At 46.6% G+C, this 13,611-nt stretch overlaps 1 long non-coding RNA gene across 9 annotated transcripts in view; it reads right to left on the bottom strand.

Moving 5' to 3' along the window:
* The window catches only part of LOC115510859, a 170,372-nt gene that overhangs the window by 27,859 nt on the left and 128,902 nt on the right, over positions 1-13,611 (bottom strand). Inside the window, exons 4-5 of one of the 9 annotated variants that reach the window (XR_003967870.1) lie at positions 9,588-11,922; positions 1,379-1,763 (exon numbers count right to left, since the gene is read on the bottom strand). The exons of 7 other annotated variants lie outside the window; for them this stretch is intronic. This is a non-coding gene — a long non-coding RNA (uncharacterized LOC115510859). Of the gene's footprint in view, positions 1-1,378; positions 1,764-9,587; positions 11,923-13,611 lie in introns of those variants that run through there. One more of the 9 variants, XR_003967862.1, reaches the window with a different exon arrangement.

Genomic DNA, 13,611 nt, shown 5'->3' with positions numbered 1-13,611 from the left:
AGTAGTGTTAATACTTGTCTGTAGCACGGAAAATGGTTTTCTTTGAGTTCTTCTTTGCAGAAGTTTTCTTCTGGCGCTGAAAGGCTTTAACTACATTTATCTAGAAATGGATTCCCACGGCAAGAATGGAACTTTCTTCATGACGATTGTTTAGCTGCACAGGCAAAGACTTCTTATATCTGTGCTTTACTGATTTCTCATCTTGGACCCTTGCCTGACAATATAGGATGGGCTTTTGGCCCAGTGACTCACAAGAAAGCACAATATCGAAGCTTGAAGTTAATGTTTTAAATTTACCAGCAAAGGCAGAGTAAGCAGAACACTGAGCCCTGCCCCTCTTTAAAAAAAGAAAAATACTGCCTTCTGTGCCCTTTTCCTCACCATAAAGATAATCCCTTAGTTTCTCTTAAGTAATCAGAGAGTGGAGAAAAAAAAAAAATCCAATTTGTTATATATCTTTTACCTAAAAGACACAGTTTAGAAAAGAGTAGATCAGACTTAACATGATTCATGCCACTGTTTTTTTGCGCCATAGACTACCTCTCCCCAAGATTTTGAAACTCCCATAAACAACTCCCATAAGATATTAAAATACATAGCAACACTTGTAAGTTTACATGATTTTAGGCTTACATCAGTACAATGATTCATATAATGCGGTAAATAATAGAAACTTTAAAAATCGAATATTTATATTTAAGGATATATGAAATCGAATGTTCGCATGTGAAGTAACACATTTTCAAGTACATTTTACGTTTGTTTCTGAAATCTCCTTTTCTCCACTGACTGTGTCTTTAAAATTTTTTTTTTCAAAACATATACTGTTTTTTGGCACCACATGAAAAGTTTATTGTTTGAGTGCAGGGTTAAAAAGAGGCCAGTAAATTAACATGCTATATTTGCTATGGGCACCATTCACTCCAAATTGTCAAAAGACCCAGAGAAATCATGTACAGACAACCATCCAGCATATTAAAATTGTTTTTATTATTTTAAAAACTAGTCGTAAAGATCTGTGTTGAAGCACACTGTTTTTCATTTGTAAAAGTGGGACAATTTGAGTGAATTTGATTAAAACACGAATGGAAGACTCTCAGTCCTCTATAACCTCAGCAGAAAACGTGATTGTAAACGTTTGCACAGAACCTCGATTTCCCATAGCTATGTGTGAGATGAGCTGAGAACATATTTATATCAGTCTCTTAAAATATTATTTGCCCTCCTTACTGATAAGACAACAGAGGATGAGAGTAAAAATGTAATAAAAATGTGGAAAAAAAAAGACTCCCTTTGCCTACTTTCAGCAAACCTAATGTTAAAAAAATACAATAATAATAAACAAATCAGCTCACAAAGAAAACAGCTTTTCACTTAGTTTCTTTTGAAGTGAATCTCCTTTTATTTTTTCGTTTTGGAAGCCTGCACATGCAGGCTTCCTTGGAAATGGATGAATTCTGTAGAGTTTCCAGACTCCGAAGATAAACAAAGCAGTGAATTTCTCTTCCCTCCCCCACCCCCACCCTGTAAATAACCTCGGGCCACAGTCTGAGCCTCCCTCTGCTCCCCGCCTCTACCAAGGGGCTGGGGGCTGGGTAGGCCTGTGACACCCGGGTGAGGCAGCGCAGGGAGGAGGGGGGGTGAGGGAGGAGCAAGTAAGGGTGGGCTCATCCAGGACTGAGCCCCAGCTGCAGCCCGGTGAAGAATGTCGCATGCATGCCCGCACACACAAAATGTACACAGTGGAGCCAGGCGAGAGAGAACTGTTAAAAAAAGAGAAGAAAGAAAGAAAAAGTACTGCTTCATCAGCTAAAAAACAGTCCTGTTCTTTCCTGGTTTGATTTCAGCTTGAAGTACTGGCTTGGAATTGCCCGCAGCGATATTGGGCCCCTGCCCACACAGCAGGCAGACGGCTTTCCCTGCCAGCAACAGGCTTTTAATAAAACAGGATGCTCGCCCATCACTAAGGCCACTGAGGACTAGGGGTCCCGGGTCCGTATGGACTGCTTCTCCCAGAGCCATACTCTATTCCTTATCAGGAAACTCCACTCGGGAGCTCCTGGCCCGCGAGCAATGCCCCTCTCCCAGGGGACTGCGGAGTGAATGCTTGCGGGGTAGCCGCCCCATTCCCTGAGCTATCTGCTTCCGTAAGCTTCTTATCACCCGTGAGCGTGCTCCCTTGCTCCTTCTAGGCATCTTGGCTTTTATGAAGTTTCCCACCTTGACAGTTAAATAGGATGGACTTTTTTTTTTTTTTTTTTTTTTTTTTAAATTTTTTTTCAACGTTTATTTATTTTTGGGACAGAGAGAGACAGAGCATGAATGGGCGAGGGGCAGAGAGAGAGGGAGACACAGAATCGGAAACAGGCTCCAGGCTCTGAGCCATCAGCCCAGAGCCCGACGCGGGGCTCGAATTCACGGACCGCGAGATCGTGACCTGGCTGAAGTCGGATGCTTAACCGACTGCGCCAGCCAGGCGCCCCTAGGATGGACTTTTAGATAAGGACCTGGCTGTACAGGAAGGGTGAAGACAATCCGTCCCCGTCTGCCCACAGCCAGCTCTAATGAGTCATGCCAGATCTGGATTTGGATCCGACTCACCATCTCAAGTGTGATGAACGTTAGCACTTGGGGGAGGTTCACCTGCCCGTTTGTTTTCTCCCCACTTGGAATGAAATGGGCTATGTTTCTGTTGGGACGGTGGTCCCTGAAATTTGCTGGCTGCGGTCTAATAGTGTCCCAGCTAATGGGTGAGCTCCCAGGGTGCCCTCCAGACCCTGGAGATCCTGTGCGCTGCCCCCTCCCCCCAGCCCATGCTGGCCCCAGGGCATGGAAAGTGGGATGTTGAAAGTTCTCCAGAAGGATTATCCATAGGCTCAGAGGCATAGCCGGCTCCCGCCAGGGTGTCCAGAAGTGGCTGAGTATGGAACACATAACAGGCAATCAGCAAGTGGCCCTTGATGACCTCATATATGACTGGACTCCAGCATGAAAGAGACATCATTGTCATTAATAGGAAAGGCCTTGGGGCGCCTGGGTGGCTCAGTCGGGTAAGCATCCAACTTTGGCTCAGGTCATGATTTCATGGTCTGTGAGTTCGAGCCCCGTGTCTGGCTCTGTGCTGACAGCTCGGAGCCTGGAGTCTACTTTCCATTCTGTGCCTCCTTCTCTCTCTCTGTGCCCCTGTCTCTGTCTCTCCATCTTGCAAAAATAAATAAATATTTTTTTTTAATTTAAAAGAAAAATAGGAAAGGCCTGACAACCTAGAATCTATCCCCAGAACCGCCCTTGCTTCTTCTCTAGTTTAGACAACTTGATCCGTGTGTGCTTCAGTCTCATTTGTAATGTGCAGAGGGGGGTGTTGGAGGAGGGGAACTCACCACCCCCTCCACTGTGCTTTTCCTTCGCAACTTCCGAGCAGGCCTTGTGGATCCCTCAGGGCACCTTCCTACCCTGCCCCGGTGGGAAACCCAGCCAGCCATAGCCCGTCGGTCAGAGATGGCCCTTGAGCAAAGGCCTGTGATGCTTTCCAACTTTTCTTCCAACGGTGGTAGTCGGTGAGCCTTTGAGTCTCAATCCAGTACGTTTCTACGCACTTTGAAGTTCTGAGGAGGAAACCGAAGGCATTGGTGGTACAGGTGGTGTTTTCATTTCTCCCTTCACTTGAAGTTCGTGACTTTGGAAGTGAAAGGAGGAGGGAGGAAGTATACAGAGGGAACATCTGGGCATGTAGATGGTGTCAGAGTGGAGAATTGTGTCTGCTGGACCGCGGCCCAGATCCACCCCGGGGGCAGCGGGGTCCTGGCAGGAAGCAGGATGTACTAACCCAAATCTGAGAACATGCGGCAGGAGACCTGCCAGTGTGACCAGAAAGAGTTTAAACAGAAACTTCAGAGGGAGGAATTAACAAAAAAAAAAAAGCCCAAATAAATCTATAAAACCAGAAACGACGAGGCACAGCACAAGAATATCAGCTAGGGTTCTTGAAAAGAAACTACTCTTGCTGACTCAAGCAAAGGGGGAATGTGTGGGACGTTGTCGAGGGGCTCACAGGAGAGCGGGTTTTCTGAGCTGGAGCGCGGGGTTCAGGCCGGGAGGGAGCACAAGTGTGTCAGGTGCCTCTGCGGGGTGGGGATGGGCCGCAGTCACTCCTTCTGAGGCTGCTCAGCTCCGCTCTGGGACAGGAAAGGGCACAGGGACAACACCCTTCGGCTTCCAGACAGGGAGACAGCACCTGAACTCCCCGCCCACCAGGACTGCCCGATGGTCAAGACCACGCCACAGAGGAACACACAGTTGTGCAAAGGAAGGGCGCACGGATTCTAGGTTACTAAAAAAAAAAAAACAAAAAACCAACGGTACCCAGCGCCATATGTGACGGAAGTGTTACACCATAAACGCCATGAATGGCCAGGCGTGTCTTAGAAGGGTGACTTCAAGGTCAATGGCCAGGTGTGGAAAACCCAGCTGACAGGCACAGGCGGGGGTCAAAGGGTAAAGGCAAAGGTGCTTCCCAGCCACCAAGACGAAGCTGTGTGGAGCCCAGGAAGGAGTCTAGCTGCTGTCAGAGATGTAGGTCAAAGCCCAAAATACCTAGACAAGTCAAGGAGGGAGTAAGAAGCAAGGACTTGTGTCCAGGGCTCAAGGTCATCTTTCTGCACTCTGGTGGGGCCCGTCCTGCTGGAAAAGAGCCGCTTTGAAAGGTCCTAGTTCTGAGCTTCAGAGTGGAGGAGGTGCCCAAGAGTGTCAGCGAAATCACTCCTGGTCAGGAAGGCTCCTGGGCTCTCCCTCTTGGGAAAGCAAATCTCCCCGATTCAGAATTTGGCTTCCACTGCTCTGGGCATGGGGCCAGTTCCAAGAGGATCCAGAAACAGGATGGTTCTGCCAGGCTGGGGGCCCAAGAGAGACAGGGGCCTGGGGTTGCTGCGACCATCTTGCCTCCATGTGAAGCAGCAGCAAAGCCAAATGGAGAGACTCAGGTCCTGGTGACATTAACAGACCTCTGAACTCAGCTATGCCTAAGGCCGGGGTGACTTAGATTCTGCTTGAAGGCAAGCCCTTGGGGAAAATCCTCTGAGCCAATAGAATCTTTTAGTGTCTAAGCCAGTTTGCGTTGGCTTTCTATCACTCGTAATCACAAAGGGTTTCAATAATAGGTAGATAATAATACTAATAAGGACCTAACTATGCATTATTTCCCTTATAGCAACGCCAGGAGGTTAATGCCGTTATCATCCCCAATCTGGCATAAAGAAAACAAGGCCTGGAGAGATTAAACAAAATTCCTAGTGCCGCCCAATCTTAACCTGAAAGACTGGGGCTCAAGTGTCCAAATGCACAGATACCGAGTGAGGAAAGAGACTGAGAGAAAACCCTCAGTTCTGTTCATTCACGTGACTAATCCCAGTGAGGAACAAAATGAGAGGAAACACGTAGAAAAAAAACAAAACAAAAACAAAAACCAATGTGGCCACCAAAGGTGGTCATTGGTGATCTCAGATCTTTAGAAAAGCATGCCTAAAATGTGAAAAGGGGGCACAGAATCAAAGAGAATGTGCATGAAGGGACTGCCCTTCTGAGGACAGCATCGAGAAGGCTAACGCCCAGAATAAGCAGAAACCTACTAAAGGACCATGATTTCACAAGGCTTTTTAAAACTACTTGAAGAGCGCAAGAAAGGGATAGGGCTATGCACGGAGAAAGTGCTAACATGTAAAGACTTGACAAAAAAGACGGCCCGCAATTTCAAGTTAGCCTCCTACTTTTCTAGTTTTTCAGGTGATCTCGAAAAAGGTAGAACCTAGGACTGTGAGACAACACTCGGATACACTAAATGAGTCAGTCTTCAGCCCAGGCAAAGAGGAAAGTTCTCAGATGACCTCGGAGAAGCACACTGATAAAAATATTGGGAAGCTAGCCCCTAAGCAAACTGTCCATTCTCAAACACCGTAAAAGGATAGATTGCTTTATGGCAATCCCTGGGGGAATAGTCTAGAATTATAGACCATGTGGCTTGCAAACATTTCAAAAAGAATGCGAGGGACAACACGGGTTCAAGTCACCCCAAACAACTAGGAATCTTTTGTGGTTAAACAGGTGCATCTGGTAAGCATTGTGTACCTAAAATAATGTCAGCAAAGCAGTTGGTATCTTGGAGCGTCCTTTGATGCCACGGATGGGGCAGAATCAGAGCATCATGGCCAAGAGTATCAGTGTTGGGGACAGATGCAAATTCTTACCCACCAACTGCTCTCTGCATACTGTAGGCTTCCTCTCTTGGAGGTACAACGTCTTTCTTGATCATACAATGGGTATAAAAGCCCACCCCCAAAATGCAATAGATAAGCAAATCATGAATGACACAAAGTCATTTCAACTGGATGGAATAGGAGGCCAAACCATCAGCACAAACTGAATCTGAATATGTATCAATACAAACACAGAAAATTAAAAATGAAACACAGAAGAACGTGCTGAGTAGAAACTATTTTGTCAGCTGCCTATGTAACCATGAGAGCAGGGAATAGCCCGAATGTCCAACAACAGTACGCAAGAGAGCTAAGGAAACAGAGTGGTCCGAGAAGTAGAATACAGTTCTCAAGGGAGAGAACTAGGTGTCGGCCAGTATATTCCAGGCACCTGACCCTATACGTGGAAATCATGCAACAAGATGAAAAGCCGAAGACCAAATGACATCCACTTGAGGGATACTGTTACATCAAAGGGTTACATCCAGATTTATAGCAAGTGGTAGAGATGTTTCTCTAAAAGTTGCACCCTCACCCTTGGAACAAAAGAAAGTCTGGCAGTTTTAGTTGCCATGGGATTAATGTCAGTAAAGGACGTGAGTGCTGAAAGCCAACGTGTACCCACGGAAGTATAATGCCTGGGTGTGCTCCCTGCAGGGGCCCATCCAGGTGTCACGAGTGACAGTCCTGTGCGAGCACATCCAGGTACTGGTGTGATGGAACAGGTCATGGGTATGGCCACCCCACTCAAGCTTATTCGGGCACTTCTGGGTTGACCTTTCGAGAAGAAAATTAACAGTAATTTCCAGATAGATGAGAGAGTTAAATGTGGAAAATGAACTCATTGTAAAAGAAAAGAAAAGTAAGACATGTATCTGCACCTGGGAGAGATGAAAACTTCCTATGGGTGAAATTCATGGGAATAGTCACAGAGGAAAATAATTGGCAGATATAGAAATATTAAAGTTTCTCCGTCCTAAGTCACCATGACAAAACTCAAGGCGCAGAAATAACCGGGGAACATACATGACAGATAGCGGGTGAATTGCACGATCACTGAGGTGCGTGCCTAGCGTAAGACTAACAGAAAAATGGGCAAAAACACGATAAGGCAACGCAAAGGGAAAGAAATGCAAATGTTCCGTAAGAAATCAAAAGATGCTCAAACTTGCAAACAACCGGATACATGCAAATAAAAGCAGTAAGCTAACATTTCTCTTTCAAGATAGCATAAAAAAAAAAAAAGATAACAATTTATCCAAGGGTCCGGGGACAAGGGCAACCATGTAGGTGGGAGTGCTAATTAGAGTCTCCCCGCTGGCACTCCCTGAGTAGTTTACTTAACCTTCCGCACAGTAAACTGAAGACAATCATAATTCCTGTCTGACGGGGCTGTCAGGGGGATTGGGTGAGATTACTCTAGCCCGGTGGTGACACTTCAAGGAATCTTTTCTAATTAGAGGTAAGCAAGCAGGGTATGGCTAGATAAGTCATGATACATTTATGAGACCAAGTGCTAAGCAGACATTAGGTACATTGTAAAAGACTACTTCCTAATGAAAATAAGTGTAACGAGCCTCATATTTGTAAAGGAAAGTGCACACATTAAAAAAAGTTTTTTTGATTTTATTTTAGAGAGAGAAAAGAAAGAGAGAGCGTGCATGGGGGAGTGAGGCAGAGGGAGAGAGAGAGAGAGAGAGAGAGCATCTTAAGCAGAGAGAGAGAATCCACACGCTGAGTGTGGACCCTGACACGGGGCTCGATTCCACCACCCAGGGATCATGACCTGAGCCGAAATCAGGAGTCAGTTGTTCAACCCAGGCGCCCTGACACACATATTATTTTACGTACAGAAGAAAGATGGCTAAAATTTTGATTTGTTTCCTTCTAGTGGTTATTTCTAAGTGGTGGGCTTACCGGCAATTTTTTTTTTAACAGAAAAAAAGCTATTAGGACCCCAAAAATGTGGAAAAATGGTATTGAGGCTAAGCAAAGTCAAAACAAAGTGAAATAACCTCAACTGTGTCCTGAGAGTGTCAATCGTTGTGTTTAGATTTGCTGGAAACCTCGAAGTGCATGAAATAATTGGAGAAGATGGTCATGTGCGGCCTGAAAGGGATAAGGTCTTGTGGGGGTTGTGACATCTCTCTGCACAAATTTGATGGATGTCACATCAGGATGTGTCCCGATTTTGCCCTCTGGAATAGCACATCACCTGCCTGTCAATGATCATACCGTCTAAAGAAAAAGATTAGGACTAACTAACGTAAGGAACTTGGGGCCACACTCGAGCCCTCGGGACCTCTCTTGATGTTGGTGGGCATTTTGGCCCCCGGAAAGCAAGCTTTGCATGGGGCTTGGATTTGATAGCTTCTTGTTTTCTCTTTAAGATGGACAGCTGTAGAATGATTAATTACGGGACAAAGAAAGGGAGCCAGGGCAACCATCAGCATACGGAAGGTAGGGAAGGGGTGGTTTGACATTGTCCTCAGGAACATTGTACCTTACATCGAAAAGTGATGTCAGATTCATTTCTGAGACCTTCTATCCTGCTGCTCTGATACCCTCGCCGTAGCAGAGGACAATTAGCCCAGAAGTTGGTTCATTACAGTTTAGTGAGATTTAAATAATTTCTCGGGAGACAAGCTCTGTGCAAGCTGGGTTAAAACGAAGCTAAGCCGGTGATACAGAGCTAACCCCAGGAGTGGAGGCTTGTGTGAAAAGTTTCCATGTGGGAGCCGATTAATCGAGATAAGGATCACACATCACTGGCCACGCCGGTCAACGTGACTGGTAAGGTGAATAGCAGAGGCGGACAAATATGGCAACTGATATCCGTTCCCTACCCTAAAGCTTAGGTCCCGAAATTTCCCTTGGGAAGCCCCCCTTTAGCGTCACCAGCTATGTTAGTCGGGCGAATTCCCCTTACCCCATATTTCAGGGGTCGGCTCGCATTGGCTTAAGCCAATTAGCTTGTTCCTTTGCCCTGACTTTGGGCCCATGGCACCCGAGGGACCGTTGGCCGAGCTTCCCGGGAGACGGAAGCCCTCTCTCTTCTGCTGGAGCCTGCAAGAGCGGCCCTCCCCGGATGGCACAGGACATGGAACGAGGAGTCAAGCAGTGGAGAGAAAGAGGAGGGACAGCCTCTGGGATCCTATGACGGGAGAAGTACAAAACTGGAGCTTCGGGGACTCAGGAAACTGCCTCGTCCAAGATCGGAGCCTCTGCCTGATTTTTCACTGTCCCGGGCCAGTACCTCCCCTTGATTGTTTAAGCTAGTTTGAGCGGAGTTTTCTGTCATTTGTGTCATACTGGTACGATGCTGAACAGGACGCTTACCTTCTAGTTTAGGAGACTGGATTGTTGTGTCTATGCCTTCGGCAACCACCAGCAAGCAGCTTAAGGAAGATAAAATCTGCTTTGACTTTACTGTCAAGATAATGTTTTCAATATCTTATTCTAAAAACATGACCACTCTTGGAAGGACTTCTGTGAAATTTTGTCCCCATCACCTGGTCTGACCCAGGGCAGGGCTGGTCTGAAGATGACAGAGTGACCGAGCCCCAGGTTCTGGTACAGCGGATACAGCCATCCCCTTTTCTCTCTCTCTCTCTCTCTCTCTCTCTCTCTGTGTGTGTGTGTGTGTGGGTGGTGATAATGCACAGAAAGTGATTGGTCAACTGTAAACTGTTACAAAACAGAATCACACGTCTGGTGTAAGTTACCGTTTGACACAAGTTTTCTTTACCGATTCAGTAAAATGATTGTGGTTCAGTTTTAGCCAACAGGGTCCGGCACGGAAAAATAAATCACATGCATTGTAAGATTTGATGAGGTAGGTCAATGCATCTTAAATCCTTCCCAGAGCAAAGAGAAAGTGTTTTTGTTTCACCGGAGGGAAGTAGCCTGGGCCCTACCCTAAGGCCCCATGGGGTCCAAAGTCCATGGGAACCCTTCTCAGGTCCTGAGGAGGCCAAGATTATTCAGGATACTGGCATGCACGGATTTCTACTCTTCTCCAGAGGGTGAAGATCAGCCAAGGGTTGCTGAGGGATGAATCATGTTTCAAGCTAGGATTGTATTTAGCTGCATTTGGCCGAAAACTCCAAAGACAGAAGCATAAAACACAAGTGTTTACATACCCATAGAAAAGACTTACAGAACTTTCTTCTTCTTGCCTTTCTGTTCCACAACCCTAGCTCTGGCTTTTGCTCTCAGTGTCACAAGGAGGCTGCAGGAGTTCCTGCTCTCCCATCTATGGCCCGATGAAGGAGGAAGAGAATATCTCCGCAATTGAATCCGTTCCTTTTAACTTACCTTCCTATGAATTCCATACTTCTGCTTGTATCCCATTGGCTAGAAATTAGTTACATGGCCACAGTGAACTGCAAAGGAGCCCGGAAAATGTAGTCTTTTAGTCGGGCACATTACCTCCCCGGATAAAATTGGGGTTCTCTTGCTCCGTAAATAGAACAGAGATAGGGTAAGGACGCGAGAGAGGTTTATTGGTAAAGATCATTCAGAAAAAAACTGCGAACATGGGAGCATCTGCATGAGAAGCACGTGCCATCAAAACTTATTTCTGGGCAATGTTCAATGAGGATCGTCACAGAGGCTGGCCAAAGTGAGAGGCTTTACTCTTCAAAGGGTCTGGTTTCTGAGACCCCAATTTCTTTTCCCAGAGTGATGGCCGCTTGTAACAGGCTGTCCTTAGGGCATCAAGGTGTCTTACGAAGAAGTAATTTGACTTCCTGTTTGCTCTTCCTGTCTGCCTTTCACCTGCCAGTTGCCCCCCCTCCTTTTTTTTTTTTTTTTTTTTTTTTTTTTAACGCACTGAGTCGCCCCTGGAGCTGCAGAGGGAGGGGTCTTTCTGTCCTGGGACACAGCGATAAGAACCTTTTAACCACGTTGAGCCAATGAGCAAGTGAGTTGCTGGGCACCAGGTGCCAGATGCTTGAGGTCTGTTATTTTAGTGAATTCTCACAACAACCCCATGCAAAAGGTCCTTTTCAACATCTTCGTTTGAGGCATGGAGAAGTGAAGCCATTTGACCACGGTGGCAAGTTTGGCAAGGGAACAGCTGCATGTTACACTTCCAGGAAAGAAGAACCAAGGTGTAGAAGGTCAAGGAAAGAGCAGGGCGCGGGGCGTGGGGTGCACCTGCTGTGACCACCTTTCAGGATCTGATCTTCCTTCTCTGGCACCGGCGTCCTTCCAGGACCAGCTCACGCCGTTTTGGTGGGCTGCCTGGTCCGGAGGTGGGCGAGTGACCCAGAACCACTGACTAGCACATCCCATGCCCCAGTTCCAATGTCCAGGATGGGCGGATGGTCCCGTCATGCCATTCCCATGCCTGTCACCCGGGCTGCTCAGAAGACAGTCTTTGAGCTAAGCTTCCAGCAGCCAGCTCACAGCCACCTCTAGGGGAGACCCCCCCCCCCTCAAGAGCGATGGGGCGATTGAGATCCAGTCCTGCTGATGTCATAGAGTCAAGCCAGTCCTGGACTTTGCAGGCACTGACCGGTGGATTTCTTTCTCAACTCCATTAAGTTGAGTTCTTTCCCTTACAGCCCTTACTTCCTGCATTAAGTTCTTTCCCTTACAGCCCAAATGTCTGAGCTTTTATGCAGGGCGGACAGCACGAATGCTCCCCTTCCAACCACTGGGGGCCCACCTATAAGAGAAGGGTGAGAAGTTAAGCAAACGGAAAAGGTTGTGTTTTCTAAAGCAAGGAGCATTTTTCTCTGTATTTTAAGCCATACATAAAAAGGAAGGCCTTTGGGGATGTTTTCTGGCCTGGGGCTCTGAACCTCTGCATTTCACTCATTAAGAAGCATCTCTCCTCCTCAGAGTGGAAGGCCCCCAGGAGAGGCAACTGCAAGCAAGGCCTCTGTGAGAGGAGAAGTGAGGCATCTCAGGTCAGTGGGGAAGGGTGGCTCGCTCAAGAAACAGTATTGGGTCTACGGCCATATCACCCTGAACATGCCCGATCTCGTCTGATCTCAGAAGCTAAGCAGGGTGGGGCCTGGTTAGTACGTGGATGGGAAGAAACAGTATTGGGACGACAGAATGGGGGGACCATCCAAAAAGAAAAGAAAAAAAAAGGTGAATCCATACTTTAATGATCTATCCAAACAAAATCTACATAGATCAACTTTTGAAATATAAAACAAAAATGAAACCATCAAATTTTTTAAACTTTTTCAAAAATGTTTATTTATTGAGAGAGAGAGAGAGAGAGCGCGCAGGGGAAGGGCAGAGAGAGAGAGAGAGAGGGGAACAGAAGATCCGAAGTGGACTCTCAGCTGACGGCAGACAGCCCAACGCAGGGCTCAAACTAACAAACCGTGAGATCGTGACCTGAGCCGAAGTCGGACACTCAACTGACTGAGCCACTCAGGTGCTCCGAAACCATCAAAGTTTTAAGAGAAAATAATAACTTTTACCTTTTCACGTCAGAAGGAGGAATGCCGTATTAGCACAAACACAAAGCATAACACCCCCAAACAGAAAGAATTGATGAAAAGGACTACATAAAAATTGAGTTTTCTCTCTATGGCCAACCGATCCTATCATCAACAAACCTAAAAGGCAAATGTCAAACTGGGGGAAACTGTTTTGATTAACATCACTAAGTGCAACTCTCGCTAATATATAAAGACTCATACATCAATAAAAGGCCAACAGATAGAAAAATGGGCAAAGGACATGAACTGACGAGCTGTAGGAATGGGAAACAAACAGTCCTGAAGCATTTGAAGAAACGCTCAGCATCATTAACGAGAAGAAAAATACATTTACACCAAGATACTATTTGTCCTTGTTCAGGCTCTCACATTTTGATCACGTGCCATGTTCAAATACGCATTTGGAAACAGGTGCTCTGATCCACCCTAGCTGTTTGTGAAATAGTGGTTTTGGGGGAGGGCAATTTGGCGATATCTATCCAAACGACAAAGGCACATCTCCCTTTCCCTGGGACCTCGGTCTCTGAGAATTCGTCTGCGCATGCTCTCACAGGTGTGTGAGTGACGTGCACACTTAAGGGTACACTTAAGGCAGCATTGTCTGTATTTGCCAAAGACTGGACACGACCCAAATATCTAACATTCTGCAACTGGTTAAATAAACTAGGGGGGCTCCTGGGTGGGCCAGTCGGTTGAGCGTCCGACTTCGGCTCAGGTCATGATCTCGCGGTCCGTGAGTTCGAGCCCCGCGTCGGGCTCTGTGCTGACATCTCAGAGCCTGGAGCCTCCTTTGGATTCTGTGTCTCTGTCTCTCTCTCTGCCCCTCCCCTGCTTGAGCTCTGTCTCTCTCTCTCTCTCCCTCTGTCTCAAAGATGGATCAACTTTAAAAATAAAAT

Source organism: Lynx canadensis, chromosome A3 (genome assembly GCF_007474595.2).
Source record: "Lynx canadensis isolate LIC74 chromosome A3, mLynCan4.pri.v2, whole genome shotgun sequence".
NCBI classification, from domain to species: Eukaryota; Metazoa; Chordata; class Mammalia; order Carnivora; family Felidae; genus Lynx; species Lynx canadensis.
This window is presented reverse-complemented; position numbering and strand designations above follow the sequence as displayed.